This window comes from Esox lucius, chromosome 4, assembly GCF_011004845.1.
Source record: "Esox lucius isolate fEsoLuc1 chromosome 4, fEsoLuc1.pri, whole genome shotgun sequence".
NCBI classification, from domain to species: domain Eukaryota; kingdom Metazoa; phylum Chordata; class Actinopteri; order Esociformes; family Esocidae; genus Esox; species Esox lucius.
The window spans coordinates 26,209,472-26,224,234 of record NC_047572.1 but is presented as its reverse complement, the minus strand read 5'-3'; positions in this window follow the sequence as shown (position 1 = coordinate 26,224,234).

The window sequence follows — 14,763 nt, the reverse complement described above, 5'->3', positions numbered from 1 at the left end:
AAAAAGAAAGAAAGAAAATAAATCAAAGAGAGAGAAAGAAATAGATGAAATAACATGCCCATAAAACAGTGGACAGTGTCTCACGGACTGCTGATAAGATCACATGCTGGATTGTCATATGATGTATCTCTTTCTCTCCCTCTAACTCTATCCATCTCTTCCTCTGCTACCCTTCATTCTCTCTTTCTCTGTCTCCATCTCTTGTTACCATGTCATCTAATTTAGGCGAATCAAACTATTCCTTAGATTTTACGCCATAATTGGATTGCTACATGCACTGCTGGCCTTGTCATCACCGGTTTGTTAAAGTTGAATGTCCATTAGAGACAGTATGGATGTTTAATGTCCATTAAGACAGTATGGATGTTAAATGTCCATTAAGACAGTATGGATGTTTAATGTCCGTTAGAGACAGTATGGATGTTTAATGTCCATTAGATAGAGACAGTATGGATGTTTAATGTCCATTAGATAGAGACAGTATGGATGTTTAATGTCCATTAGAGACAGTATGGATGTCTAATGTCCATTAAGACAGTATGGATGTTTAATGTCAGTTAGAGACAGTATGGATGTTTAATGTCCATTACGACAGTATGGATGTTTAATGTCCATTAGATAGAGACAGTATGGATGTTTAATGTCAGTTAGAGACTGTATGGATGTTTAATGTCCATTAGAGAAAGTATGGATGTTTAATGTCCGTTAGAGACAGTATGGATGTTTAATGTCCATTAAGACAGTATGGATGTTTAATGTCCATTAAGACAGTATGGATGTTTAATGTCCATTAGAGACAGTATGGATGCTTAATGTCCGTTAGAAACAGTATGGCTGTATAATGTTTGTTAGGGACGGTATGGATGTTTAATGTCCATTAGAGACAGTATGGATGTTTAATGTCCATTAAGACAGTATGGATGTTTAATGTCCATTAAGACAGTATGGATGTTTAATGTCCATTAAGACAGTATGGATGTTTAATGTCCATTAGAGACAGTATGGAGGCTTAATGTCCGTTAGAAACAGTATGGCTGTATAATGTTTGTTAGAGACGGTATGGATGTTTAATGTCCATTAGAGACAGTATGGATGTTTAATGTCCATTAAGACAGTATGGATGTTTAATGTCCATTAAGACAGTATGGATGTTTAATGTCCATTAAGACAGTATGGATGTTTAATGTCCGTTAGAGACAGTATGGATGTTTAATGTCCATTAAGACAGTATGGATGTTTAATGTCCAGTATGGATGTTTAATGTCCGTTAGAGACAGTATGGATGTTTAATGTCCATTAAGACAGTATGGATGTTTAATGTCCATTAAGACAGTATGGATGTTTAATGTCCATTAAGACAGTATGGATGTTTAATGTCCGTTAGAGACAGTATGGATGTTTAATGTCCATTAAGACAGTATGGATGTTTAATGTCCATTAAGACAGTATGGATGTTTAATGTCCATTAAGACAGTATGGATGTTTAATGTCCGTTAGAGACAGTATGGATGTTTAATGTCCATTAAGACAGTATGGATGTTTAATGTCCAGTATGGATGTTTAATGTCCGTTAGAGACAGTATGGATGTTTAATGTCCGTTAGAGACAATATGGATGTTTAATGTCCATTAAGACAGTATGGATGTTTAATGTCCAGTATGGATGTTTAATGTCCATTAGAGACAGTATGGATGTTTAATGTCCGTTAGAGACAGTATGGATGTTTAATGTCCGTTAGAGACAGTATGGATGTTTAATGTCCGTTAGAGACAGTATGGATGTTTAATGTCCATTAGAGACAGTATGGATGTTTAATGTCCGTTAGAGACAGTATGGATGTTTAATATCCATTACAGGCAGTATGGATGTTTAATGTCCATTAGAGACAGTATGGATGTTTGGTGTCCATTAGAAACATTTAGTTTCGGTTTTTGAAGGTGCACACATCTCCAATAGAAAACAATAGCAGATCGTTAGATGGAGACCCTGTAGTCAGAGAGGGAGACGATTTGTAAGGACTAATATCAGATTACTTGGGGCAGCAGGCAGCCTAGTGGTCAGAGTATCTGACCAATAACCCGAAAGGTTGCAAGATCAAATTCTCTCTCATGCCTGCTTTCCCATGTGAGCTCACAGTTCCTCCATAATATCTGTTGAGTTCACCCGAGAGATTGGGGGAACAGCTGGCTTTGGTCTGCTTTGTCCCCTGCCTGCTTGTCCCATCCACCCCACACAAGCAAAATCTGCCAGGAAGATGTGTTGCTCTAGGGCATCCCTTCTGTTCAGATGTTATACATATATTTATTATATTACGAGCGATGTACTGATGCTGTTTACAAATGCTAATGGTGGTCCTTGTCATTCTGTTTCATGATAACAGTTAAGGTTTCACAGAAGCATCAAAGCCATAGAAGAGATTGGAAAAGGTATACATTCTTTGTAGTTAATTAAAGAGGTTACACCTAATTGGCTCCTCCCTGGTGGAAGTTGTCTGAATTACAGCAACAACGCATTAAAACCAACAAGGCATTCAAACACTAAATGGACCCCCATTACTCGCCCCTCCACCCATCGACCCTCCATTTGTGCATTTGCGAGTGCCTCTGCCATTTGCACCGGTGTCCCAAAGCTGAGGGAGGGAAAATGACCAAGGGCGTAGGGTTAATTACACATTTAGCGGCCCCTTTGAGCGAGTGTGTCCGGGTGCAGGCTCTGCTAGCGAGCAGCTAGCGAAATGGAATCGCTAAATGCACTTTATTCATTGTGAGCTTTCGCAATTTCAGCCAAAATAATGGAAAGGCATGTCTAAAAATATGACATGTGTTTGTTTACATCAGATTTTGAGATGTGACACGTTTGAAAGGAATTTAGGTCCTGAATTAAATGTTCAATTGTCAAGGATGTTTATTTCTTTCTTAGAAGATAAGACGGATTTGTAAAGTGGAATTTCATGCTTGTTTTATTAATTAACAGTGGACCTATAATCGAGTCTTTCAAGTCATGAGTGTGTCCCGAAGTTGATGTAGTTTTTAAACCCCAGGCCACAGTGTGGAAGTTACCCTTTGAGTTATGGCAGCAACACGTCAACATGGAAGACCCTCCAAGCAAGTGCGTAGTGGATTGGGATCGGTTTGAGACTCACTGTAACTCTTCTCTCCACTCGAAAGTTTTACTTTGCATTTTAGTCAAGCAGCTTACAAAATAAGTTAAATGAATATTTTGTAATGTTTGAAGGCATGGACCATGCTCTTCACTGCTTGTTTCTCACTTGAGCAGAAACTAAATAAACTTTTTATCAACCAGCAAAAGACAGAGGGATTTCACTTGCCCCCGACTGCCCTTGCTTATTGGCGCAGAGATGAAGAGATGGCGTTTCTTAGAAAAGCAGATGATAGAGACGTGATAGTGCCAATGTGACTTCTCAACAGTAATTGTGCATTTTAGAATGCCCTTTTGTAAGCACCCAAAGTAATTTTTTTTGTTTAAAAATGAACATATATGCACTGTAGCAGTGAAGGAAAATGTCACTGTAATATCATTGTTATCAAGTATAAACAGAACCATGAAGCTTGAAATGACTTAATTATTTTTAATAAAATGCTAAAGTCAAACATAGTGCCCTGTATATGGACATTAAGCTGCCATTAAGGACACAAATACACATGTAAATGTTTTCTCTGTTTAACATTATGAACCTACTGGATGTTTTAAATCATTCAGCATCATTAAACAGACAGAGTTTGAAATGAAAATCTCGTAATGCCTACTTCACATTTCCTTCAATGCCTACAGAAATGTCCTCGAAATGCCAGGAAATCTGTGAAATTGAAAACATTTGTCTTTTTTGAAATAGTGTGTCAGTGTGCACTTGTCTTGTTTTGGCTTTTCATTTTTTCTTGTATGACAGTCTTGTATGACAGTCTTATATGACAGTCTTGTATGACAGTCTTATATGACAGTCTTGTATTACAGTCTTGTATGACAGACTTGTATGACAGTCTTGTATGACATTCTTGTATGACAGTCTTGTATGACAGTCTTGTATGACAGTCTTATATGACAGACTTGTATGACAGTCTTATATGACAGTCTTGTATGACAGTCTTGTATGACAGTCTTGAATGACAGACTTGTATGACAGTCTTGTATGACATTCTTGTACCACAGACTTGTATGACAGTCTTGTATGACATTCTTGTACCACAGACTTGTATGACATTCTTGTACCACAGACTTGTATGACAGACTTGTATGACAGTCTTGAATGACATTCTTGTACCACAGACTTATATGACAGTCTTGTATGACAGTCTTGTATGACATTCTTGTATGACAGTCATGTAGGACAGTCTTGTATGACATTCTTTTACCACAGACTTGTATGACAGACTTGTATGACAGTCTTGTATGACATATACTGTATGTAAAGATTGGATGACATAGTGAATGTAACATGTTGTGATTTGTACATGCAAGTCAGACATTTGCATGCTGAAAGGTTTTGGTTGAAACTCCAGATATACGACTAGGTTTAACCATGTTTCAGTGAGGTCATTGAGTTTAGTTTGTTTTTGATTCCAACGTGCATTCCTGCAGAGTAGAAAGAAGGCTGTGTAACTCAATTATAGTAGAAAATGCAAATACAACAGTGTACAAAACAGCTGCTTCAGAGTTACCCATGTTTATGACAGTAGCATGTCATGGTTTATGACATTATGTCATGGTTTATGACATATTTAAGGAAGGATTTGATTCTGAAAGATAAATGTCCCACTAAATGAGGAAAATAGATGTGAGCGGTGTCTGTTCTCAAGATATCTTTGAAAAGTACACAAACAGTATTTCATTATAAACTAAATGAATTAGCTGCGCTGTTTTTTTGTTTTTTATGTTATGTCAGTGATTGTCCTTTAAAGACGGAACACAACGGAAACAACCTCCAGATTATATAGCCTAATATGATTAGATTATTTTTTTTGTCTGACGTAAAAAAAAACGATTATCTGTCAAATGAGGCAATATTGCATTGTCCAATGATTGATGATGCCTTGTTATACAAATGCACGGCATGAGCAGAAATATATGTACATAAACACACTGTAAATATATTTCGAGTGTGTATACACATACCTAATGTGAAAATTATGGTGAAAATAAGAAGGTTTGAATCATTAGCAAACTGCCTACGCATTGTTTGAAACACAATAGTGCTTTAGGCATAGTGGTGCTCATGTTCATTTCCTTTCCAGTTCAAACTGCTTATCATCTTTATAGAAAATGTCCATCCTATTGCTGAGGGCGTGGTGTGTGTGTTTGCTGGGCCAACCTGTTGCTTTGAGTATTGCTAAGGGTTTAACGTGATGTGTACCTTGCTAGCTTGTCTAACTGTCGTGCGCAGGCTTTACTAATAGAGGAGCAACATTCTTCATGCCTCTCTCTCTTTCGTGATTGTGTGAAAAGGGTAGCGGTGTCAAGTTAGCGAGAGCCCTCCCTCCTCGATGATCTACAAGGACAAACCAATAGAAGGAGCCAACAAGAAGTCTTGGAGTATCTTATTACGCCTCTGTATAAAATGTTCTTGGATTCAGGGATGTTTGCATCACAAAGACACGGTTGGATGTGACAATAACTGACAATAACAAAGAAACTCTGGATTGATAATCTCAGCATTGAGATAAAAACCTAGGCTGGGTTGTTTCTTCAGATATTGCTCAGTTAAGAGCTGCAGAAAATAATTGTCATTGGTGGAAAGAAAATCAGCCTATAACATACAGGCTATGGCAATTATATATATATTTTGAATGTTTATACACAATTTAATTCAAATCATCAACTCAATCCTGGTGCCGGCAGTTTGACTATCCCTGAATTATGTACAGGCTGAAGGTTTTATTTTTTATATGGAAGATACCAACATGAATTGGAGCTGATGCATTTGTTTTTGGCAACGGACTGGTCGTTACAGTAAAATATTTGCTTTGGACATCTGGCTTAGTATGAATGGAACAGTAACCCTGCAGCTGTAACGCATTATGACAGTGAGGTCCTGACGCAGGACACTCACTGGAGGGAACCAATCAGGACATTTCACAGAGTTCCACATTCTACAAGGAAACTTGAAAATCCGCTCTAACAGTGTCAGCTGTATTGACAAGCGGTTCACTGGCAGGAATAATGGTTCCTTGTGCTTCGAAAAGCGTAGCTAACACAAGACTGTTTATTTAATATGTGTTTCACTCAACCACAATGTAAATCATAGTTACTAAGCCAACATGTTTTTAGCCAGCAGTGCTAGAAATGTTTGCAAAAATAAGTTAAACATCTCATTACATTTTGTTCAATGGAAAAAGGTGATGAACTTTCCTCATGCTTTTGTAGGTAGGAAGTTACTTAATCAGCGTGTATACCATGTTTCTGCACTTGATTTTGGAACACAGATGGAAAACCAAGACAACCGCATGTGCTAATTAGCTACAGACCTTCTCCAGAACCTTCAGGTTTCGGGGCTGTCGCTGGCCAATACGGACTTTCAGCTCCCTCCAAAGATTTTCTATGGGGTTCAGGTCTGGAGACTGGCTAGGCCACTCCAGGACCTTGAGATGCTTCTTACGGAGCATCTCCTTAGTTGCCCTGGCTGTGTGTTTCGGGTCGTTGTCATGCTGGAAGACCCAGCCACGATGCATCTTCAATGCTCTTACTATGGGAAGGAGGTTGTTGGCCAAGATCTCGCGATACATGGCCCCATCCATCCTCCCCTCAATACGGTGCAGTTGTCCTATCCCCTTTGCAGAAAAGCATCCCCAAAGAATGATTTTTCCACCTCCATGCCTCACGGTTGGGATGGTGTTTTTGGGGTTGTACTCATCCTTCTTCTTCCTCCAAACATGGCGAGTGGAGTTTAGACCAAAAAGCTCTATTTTTGTCTCATCAGACCACATGACCTTCTCCCATTCCTCCTCTGGATCATCCAGATGGTCATTGGCAAACTTCAGACCGGCCTGGACATGCGCTGGCTTGAGCAGGGGGACCTTGCGTGCGCTGTAGGATTTTAATCCATGACGGAGTAGTGTGTTACTAATGGTTTTCTTTGAGACTGTGGTCCCAGCTCTCTTCAGGTCATTGATCAGGTCCTGCCGTGTAGTTCTCACCTTCCTCATGATCATTGATGCCCCACGAGGTGAGATCTTGCATGGAGCCCCAGACCGAGGGAGATTGAACGTCATCTTGAACTTCTTCCATTTTCTAATAATTGCGCCAACAGTTGTTGCCTTCTCACCAAGCTGCTTGCCTATTGTCCTGTAGCCCATCCCAGCCTTGTGCAGGTATACAATTTTATCCCTGATGTCCTTACACACCTCTCTGGTCTTGGCCATTGTGGAGAGGTTGGAGTCTGTTTGATTGAGTGTGTGGACAGTTGTCTTTCATACAGGTAACGAGTTCAAACAGGTGCAGTTAAATCAGGCAATGAGTGGAGAACAGGAGGGCTTCTTAAAGAAAAACTAACAGGTCTGTGAGAGCCGGAATTCTTACTGGTTGATAGGTGATCAAATACTTATGTCATACAATAAAATGCAAATGAATTATAAAAAAATCATACAATGTGATTTTCTGGATTTATGTTTTAGATTCTGTCACTCACAGCTGAAGTGTACCTATGATAAAAAATACAGACTTCTACATGCTTTTTAAGTAGGAAAACCTGCATAATCAGCAGTGCATCAAATACTTGTTCTCCCCACTGTATATAAAACGCAAGATGTACAGCCATTGGCTATGGGAAGATAGGGTGACCACCCACAAATGGGTAAATGATGGTAAAGAGGAAGGGTCATGACAGTGTTGATGAGAACATATCCACATCAGATGGAAGATCCCCACTGTACCCATTGGAGGAACCCGTGTGTGTTGATGTAATGCTACAGTATGTCTGCTTCTCCGTATGGTCCGACTGAGCTACCCGTCTGCATAACCTAATCAGAGCTGGCTGTGGTGTAATTACAGACAGAGTAGATGTGTTACAGGCACATCACAATGCACATTAACACAGTCACATGCTGAAGGTCTCCCTCAACGCTGGTTCTGCTGAGAGCCCATAACATATTTACACTTATGCTTTAGTGATTGGACAACTTACAGTCGCCGTGGATGAGACCGTACGGTGACGAATGGACGCATGCCGAATGTTTCTTGACCACCGCTGGGCTTCTACTGAGGCGCCTGTGTTGTCTAATGAGAAAAATAAGGGAATGCTCTCGAAGCCAGATGGGTACAGCCCAGTGCTGGCTTCTGCAGACACCACTGTTATAGGGAAATGTACTGAAGAAATGACATCAACGGCACCAACTGCACGTATATACCGTGGGGAGTAGTATTTGATACACTGCCGATTCCATCTGATCTTCCATCAGATGTGGATATGTTCTCATCAACACTGTCATGACCCTTCCTCTTTCCCATCATTTACCCATTTGTGGGTGGTCACCCTATCTTCCCATAGCCAATGGCTGTACATCTTGCGTTTTATATACGGTGGGGAGAACAAGTATTTGATACACTGCTGATTCTGCAGGTTTTCCTACTTACAAAGCATGTAGAAGTCTGTAATTTTTATCATAGGTACACTTCATCTGTGAGTGACGGATCACCTACCAACCAGTAAGAATTCCGGCTCTCACAGACCTGTTAGTTTTTCTTTAAGAAGCCCTCCTGTTCTCCACTCATTGCCTAGATTAACTGCAACTGTTTGAACTCGTTACCTGTATGAAAGACAACTGTCCACACACTCAAACAGACTCCAACCTCTCCACAATGGCCAAGACCAGAGAGCTGTGTAAGGACATCAGGGATAAAATTGTAGACCTGCACAAGGCTGGGATGGGCTACAGGACAATAGGCAAGCAGTTCGGTGAGAAGGCAACAACTGTTGGCGCAATTATTAGAAAATGGAAGAAGTTCAAGATGACGGTCAATCTCCCTCGGTCTGGGGCTCATTGTAAGATCTCACATTGTGGGGCATCAATGATCATGAGGAAGGTGAGGGATCAGCCCAGAACTACACGGCAGGACTTGGTCAATGACCTGAAGAGAGCTGGGACCACAGTCTCAAAGAAAACCATTAGTAACACACTGCGGCGTCATGGATTAAAATCCTGCAGCGCACGCAAGGTCCCCCTGATCAAGCCAGCGCATGTCCAGGCCCGTCTGAAGTTTGCCAATGACCATCTGGGTGATCCAGAGGAGGAATGGGAGAAGGCCATGTGGTCTGATGAGACAAAAAAATAGCTTGTTGGTCTAAACTCCACTCGCCTTGTTTGGAGGAAGAAGAAGGATGAGTACAACCCCAAGAACACCATCCCAACTGTGAAGCATGGAGGTGGAAACATCATTCTTTGGGAATGCTTTTCTGCAAAGGGGACAGGATGACTGCACCGTATTGAGGGGAGGATGGATGGGGCCATGTATCGCGAGATCTTAGGCAACAACCTCCTTCCCTCAGTAAGAGCATTGAAGATAGATCGTGGCTGGGTCTTCCAGCATGACAACGACCCGAAACATACAGCCAGGGCAATTAAGGAGTGGCTCCGTAAGAAGCATCTCAAGGTCCTGGAGTGGCCTAGCCAGTCTCCAGACCTGAACCCAATAAAAAATCATTGGAGGGAGCTGAAAGTCCGTATTGCCCAGCGACAGCCTGTATGGAGGAGTGGGCCAACATCCCTGCTGCAGTGCGCGTAAACCTGGTCAAGAACTACAGGAAACGTAATAAAATGCATTAATAAAATTAATTATTTAAAAATCATACAATGTGATATTCTGGATTTTTGTTTTAGATTCCGTCACTCACGGTTGAAAAGTACCTATGATAAAAGTTCTACATGCTTTGTTAGTGGGTAAACCTGCAAAATCGGCAGTGTATCAAATACTTGTTCTCCCCACTGTACATAATTAGTTAGGTCTATTCATCCACCCAATGTACTCGTGGTTAGGATCTTAAGTGAACGTTTGGCCGAAGGATGGCCAAGGTGTAGATAGTTGTTGAGCACTGCTGATTCCAGTGATTGACCAGGGTACCTTTGAGGTGAAATGTCAAACGTTGTACTCTTACAGTGGGAATTAAACTGGAATTTGGACAAGAATAGCAGATGTACCCGGAAGAGAGGAATTAAAGCAAGGATATGTCAAATATGTTTGGCTTATACTAACAAAATTACCTTCATTAAAGTAGTGAATATGTAACACATGAAGTCCTACTACGTTTGACCATGTAATAAAAGCTGACCACATGAACTGTATGACACTCGTGCATGACTTTCATGATCCCAGTGGAGAGTTACCTTTATAGCAAAGAGAGTGACATAGACGGGCTGGAACAGAGCCTTGCAATTCAGCATGGCTAACCCATTGAAGATCGCTGGTTCTCATCCCAGAGCTGACAAAATCAAAATCTGATGATGAGTCTTGTGAGATGCACAAAAGAAATCGAATGGAGCACTAACGAGTGGAATGAGGTGAGGAAGAGTTAAAGAGAAAGATTACCCAGTGCCTTCCATGGTAGTGAGGTCTTTGGTCCACTTACCAGCTCAAAGTAAAACGCTAAACCCCAATAAAAAAGTAAATCCCAAAGGCTGTAGTTTAATATTACACCCACCTAAAGGGAAGAAATTCATAAACCTTCCATAACACAGCTGTCATGAGAGATTAACTGAAAGAGAACCATCTTAAGCCAGCTGACTTGGGAAATCTGTCCATAAACAGAAACAGACTCAATATGTCCGCAGGACAGCCACTGTAGATCCAACCAAATCCTGGGAAAAACACACAGAAAAGTACACACTGAAAAAGGAGCAAATTTGAATGCTACCTCGCCCTGAACAGAGAATGGCAGATTATTTTACCTCTGACTGAATCAAAGTTAAGAAGAACCTTGACTAATATGATGGAATGGCCTTCTGGCGGGTTCGCCGACCATGGGGAAACTTACTTGTCAGTTAAGTATTGTAGAGAACAATTGATTACACCTGTTTATTAACCATAGTCTTTTCTCTGCCCCAATTAAGCACCCACAGGCCACGAATCCGGCAGCTTTGAGCTCACACCTTGGAGCGGGTACAGGGGGAAAGCAGCTTGGCACCAGATCCTTATTTTTAAAGCCGGACTGTGCGGCCTTACAATATATTGCAGCAGTTGTTTACTTCTGATAGTCAGAGTCTTAGATGTTTCTCCCTTTGAATGTAAAGCAACAGGCCTGTATACTGTAGGTGCTTATCTTATTCTTTCATCTCAGGCACTGCCTAATGCCAGATGTTTTGGACTGTTTCCCTTTTGTATTTGTGGACACAACAACAGTACCTGTGCCTTTGAATAACTGTTGGGATTTTGTGTGAAAATAAAATAAAACAAGAAAGCCACTTCACAATATATTCAGAAAACTGAAAGGAAAGCCTCTGGTCTCTTCATTAAAGCTCCCCCACTTGGTTTTGTTTGTATACCAGAACATTTAATCTGTCACACTCTGTACAGACTCAGTGAGCATGGCCTTGTTATTGAGAGAGACTGCCATTGGCAGAGAATTCCAACTATGTGCACATTGCCCAAATAAATTATCAGGATTGGAGCTCCACTTCACATCTCCTGCAAATGTAATGACCACATTTTATTTTTATATATAACTTTATTTAAACAGATTGGTTATTAAAAACATGCTATTGTGTTCACTACATAACGAATACCCTAAAACAATGTACATACATAGACACAAAATGGGTCAGCAGTCTGGGACTTTCTGAAAAAGGACATTTTGGGCTGAATGCGTAAAACATGTTGTTTATGCATAATGTATAAGTAGAATACCTATACCGACTCACATAGCTGTGCCATTCCAAGATTGAAAGCTAGTAGCGTTTATGACATGGGCCACATACTTGACAGAGTGCATCATTTTCAAGGACCTGTTACGGCATGACAGCAGCACGCCAAAGTGGCCAAAAATATGTTGCCCTAATTTATGTATATTCCAGGGGTTTAAGGTAATTTTGTCCTGTGTAGTGTCCTACTGGATCTTAAAAGACCAACAACAACCCAGAGGCAAGGCCGAGTATAGCCCACAGAGTTCTTTCCCACCACATAAGCTTGAGGGGGCTCAAAAACTGGACAGAAAGATATTTTCAGTGCCCAAACCCACCAACATCAAGTACGGCGAAACCCCTGGCATGACGTGTTGCAACCGCCCAAGGATGGCATGGGGGAACCCAAATAAGCCAGTGACTCTGCCCCCATAATAGCTCAGAGGCAGTGTATCCTTTTGGAGAGAAGGCAGCCTGTCTGGCGACAACAGGTGTGGTTCATCAACCCATTTTCTTGCCGTTAACCATCACACTGCTTGTTCAGATGTTCAACAATAGGACCCACTGAGGTTCCTTGGTACAGGTTGAGACTGCATTTTTTCATGTATCAGCAAAGACCATTCAACAGAAAGAGGCCTGGATGAGCTTTTCGACATCGCTTCTCTGCAAAGGTTTTCAGACTTCTGCATTGAAAGGAGCTGCCATATAGAGGATAAGCCCTCAAGACAAAATAAAGTGGGATGGAAAATCTAAATGATGTTGAACAAAAGAATATAAATAATTCAACTTCTATTGTAGTACTCCTTTGATCCCTGTTGCCCCCCCTTACTTCTCCATTTCATTATCACTTCCTTTCTCTATCTGTCTTTTTTCCATCTATCTCTTTTCTTAGTGTGTGTGTGTCTGTGTGTGTGTGTGTGTGTGTGTGTGTGCGTGCATGAATGATTGTGTGTGTGAGATCACAGGTTGTTGCAGATGAAGATCCACATCACATCATTTGATACACTGGCCTGGCTGCATCATAATCGCTACGGTGTTACAGAGATCCCATCTAGAGGGCACGCAATCAGAGTGTTAGAAAGAGATGAAAGGTTTAGGGGACTTTTGCTCTGACAGAGGTTGAGGAAAAGCTTGTAGGCCGAGATAATGCCTCCAGGCTGGAGGAGATACAAAAGAGCAATACATCCTGGCCTTCCTAATGAACTAAAGGACAAATGCACAGCTAAAGGACACTTGAGCAGGCACATGAATACGAAACTGGCCTACACACACAGCATCTGCTATATTGCATGTCCAAGTAAACACAATATTCACCCGACACACCATGAAATCTGAGACGCCATGACTCTATTCCCAGTTTATGGCTACACATGACCACACACTGTATGATATACAGTATCTACTGTACGGGCAGGCAAATTAGATGGATGTGAAAAAGTAAGTACACCCCCGGAAAGCTTTTTTACATATCTGGGCATATGGATATAATCTTTACTACAACACTATTGATAGAGAAAGGTAACTTAATTCAAGAAATTACACTGAAAATGCTTAGCAACCACTAATTCATAAAAAATCTACAGGAATTCAATTTTGTGATGTGGACAAATTAAGGACACCTCTAGCTTCAGTAACTGGTGTTCCAGCTATTGAATACTCCTTTTGCTCAAATGATGTGCTCCTCTTTTTTGTAACTGTCAAGATTAGACTCTTTCACTGACTGGGAGGAATATTTGCCCATTCGGCTTCTACTGTCTTGTTTATCGCTTTTCTTGATTTCACAGCTTCAAGTCACTTCACAGCCTTTCATTAGGATTAACATGTTGGCTTTGACTTGACCATTCCATAAACCTCCTTTTTCTCTTTTTGAAACATTCTGTTGTAGCTTTTCTTGTGTATTCTTGATCATTGTTTTTTTGACAGTAGGCCCTACATTTTCTGTAAGAATTCTCTGGCCCAATATGGAATTCATCGTTTTCTCAATGATGACAAGTTGGCCAAGCCCTGAGGAAGAAAAGCAGCCCCAGACCATAATGCCACAGCCTGAATTTTTCTTTTGACAGAAGCTCATCGCTAGCGACTGGACGCACAAAAGAGTATTCAGGGTGTAAACATATCATGTGATTAATGATGTACCAAGTTGTGTTTGATCACGTGCCTGTCCAAATCTTGTTGCAAAATGTAGGCTTCCACAGTTCTCCGATGCCTGCATGGGTTGGTGCTTTCAAACATCAACATCTATTGGACACCTAATTTACCAATTACACTACAAAATGGTGGCACAGCAGCTAGTTTCAGGGACTTCAAAGTACTAACATGTAGTAGCACGAGTCCCAATCCTGATAGAGTGTACAAAACCAACATTAATGTTGGTCAAATAATTTTTTTTATTTATAAAACTTGCCTTTACCATCCAAAACATTATAAAGGCACTGTTTAAAAAAAGAAAAGCTTACTGAAAAGGTAAGAGGAATGGAAGAATAATATTTGCCATTGTCTATGTGAAAACCTAACCATTTCACCAAAAACATCACAGGATTTTTTTTATATTAACATTAAACATGTGATATTTATTTCTGACCAGCAGATGTCACTACTCTGTTCCGTGTTGAATAGTTTCAAGTAATGGACTTAGTACCCAGAAGTAATTGTATGATATTGTGCAGGTAGATTATTACAGTAATTGAATAATAACAAATGTAATATAGACTTTCCCGGGGAAAGGTTGGTGGAGAGTGCCTGCCTCAAGTGGAGGAGTTTAAGTATCTAGGGGTCTTGTTCACGAGTGAGGGAAGGATGGAACGGGAGATTGACAGACGGATCGGTGCAGCTTCTGCAGTAATGCAGTCGATGTATCGGTCTGTCGTGGTGAAGAAAGAGCTGAGCCGCAAGGCGAAGCTCTCGATTTACCAGTCAATCTACG